We start from the raw sequence: 1,915 nt of genomic DNA on the forward strand, positions 1-1,915 counted from the left end.
TCACGAGAACCAGACAACTGGTTCTTCTGCCTTCTCACCTTGCCATATTCTTCATACAGACACAAGCATAGTTAGATGGTACTCTATGGACTCCAAGGTGGGAAGACATGCACAGGACTTGGGAATGGCAGCTGCCATCATAGAACATGCCACACTAGATGCCACTCCACCTGAGGTCATGCTGATGAGGCAGACACTGTTTCCTTACGTGTGGGAGCATTTACACGGGGAGGGGTTTTCCTTTTAGGTAAGAGTCCTGGGTCCTGGGGTGCTGGGAGGTCCCAGTGTTGCCGGTGGGGAAAGGGGTGGTCCTCAGCATCCATTCTGCTCTGCAAACTCCTCTGCTCCCTGTCATGTTCAAAGCTTGAGACTTTGCCACTTTATCTCCTCTCAGGGCAGGTGTCTGATCTGGGGACATGGTGGCAGCATTACTGGTAATGAAGTCTTTAAAAACATGTCTTCAGTGCACGTGTCTTTCTGAGTGTCATCATGTGGGAGTATTGCGTTTGTGTTTGTGTGTGTGTGTGTGTGTGTGCCTGAACAGCATGCACGTGGAGGTTAGAGGACAACCACAGGTGTGATGTCTTAAGCATCTCCTTATTTTTCTTGAGAAAGAGTCTTTCACAGGCCAACAGCTACACTGCATAGGGCAGGCTAGCTGGCTCTTGAGTTTCTGATGGTTCAGCTGTATCTGCCTCCCATCTTGCCATCACGGGTCCTGCGGATCCAAACTTAGGTCCTCCCAGCTCATGCTTTGCTGACGGAGCCTGCAAATCTGATAACAAAATCTCCATCTCTTTGTTGACACCTTTGAAGAGGATGGAATTGGAACTGTGTGTTCTATTCTGGTCTTTGATTCCTATTTTGTCCCCAGCAAGTAATCTTGGTCAGAAACTACATGAACCATGGGATCCATTGGACTGGAGTTTGAGTCTTACCATGACTTATAAACAAGAGAGATTTATTTTTCTTATTTTAAATTATGTCCCCCCCATATGTGCTTATGGGTGTAATGCTAAAGAAGGTCAGAAGAGGGCATCAGATTCTCTGAAGCTTGAGTTACAGGTGGTTGTGAAGACACTGTGCATGCTGGGAGCAGAACGTTGGTCCTTTGGAAGAACAGTATACACTCATAACACCTGAGTCAACTTTCCAGTCTCTCCCCCGTAATTTTTTTTAATATGTAATGCTTCACAAGTTCACATGCCATCCTTGCACAGGGGCCATGCTACTCCTCCATGTATCATTCCAATTTTAGCATATGTGATGCTGAAGTGAGCACCCTCCCCATGATTTTTATGTCCTGTGATTTGGGAGATAACGACTTGCATTTGGGCCCAAGGGGCTGCTGTCGTTGTTAAAATTTAAGTTATTTATGACCTGTACCTGGACTCTTTCTGTTGTCAAATTCTGTCTTTGTTTCTGCAGACACAAAGCACGCACATCATTACACAATAGAGCTTGTGCAGGGTGCCGAGTGGCCAGAGGAACAGTGACTTCTGTCCTGATGGCATACAGGATTGCTGAAGATGTTGAGAACCCAAAGCAGGGCCTTTAGTCCCTTTATTTTAGAAAGATCGTTGCCTCTTCCCCCACATGCCATTCAGCAGATGCCATGTACTTTTCTTATATATATATTTGTGAATACCTTAGATTTATGGAAAAGTCTCAAAGATAGCACAGAGAATTCCTGTGTTCATCTTTTATTGGGCTTGCCCAAGATTAGGAACCCCATGTATCACCTGAGCATATTTGCTGAAAGTATGATGTTAACACAAATACACTGCCATTAAGAAAGCTGTGGACTTCCTATTTCGTATGTGTTACCATTAATCACCTTTTAATATGAAAAATAGATTTTGTACCTTTTATTCTGGGCTAGGTATGACACTCAGAACTTTTCAATTCTAGAACA

At 44.4% G+C, this 1,915-nt stretch overlaps 1 non-coding gene across 1 annotated transcript; it reads right to left on the reverse strand.

Moving 5' to 3' along the window:
• Positions 1-1,175: 1,175 nt before the first annotated feature.
• On the reverse strand, positions 1,176-1,282 carry LOC113456605. The gene has a single exon (XR_003377363.1). It is a non-coding gene; the product is annotated as a U6 spliceosomal RNA (small nuclear RNA).
• Between the last annotated feature and the right edge of the window lie 633 nt (positions 1,283-1,915).

Source organism: Microtus ochrogaster, chromosome 8, assembly GCF_000317375.1.
Source record: "Microtus ochrogaster isolate Prairie Vole_2 chromosome 8, MicOch1.0, whole genome shotgun sequence".
Lineage (NCBI taxonomy): Eukaryota > Metazoa > Chordata > Mammalia > Rodentia > Cricetidae > Microtus > Microtus ochrogaster.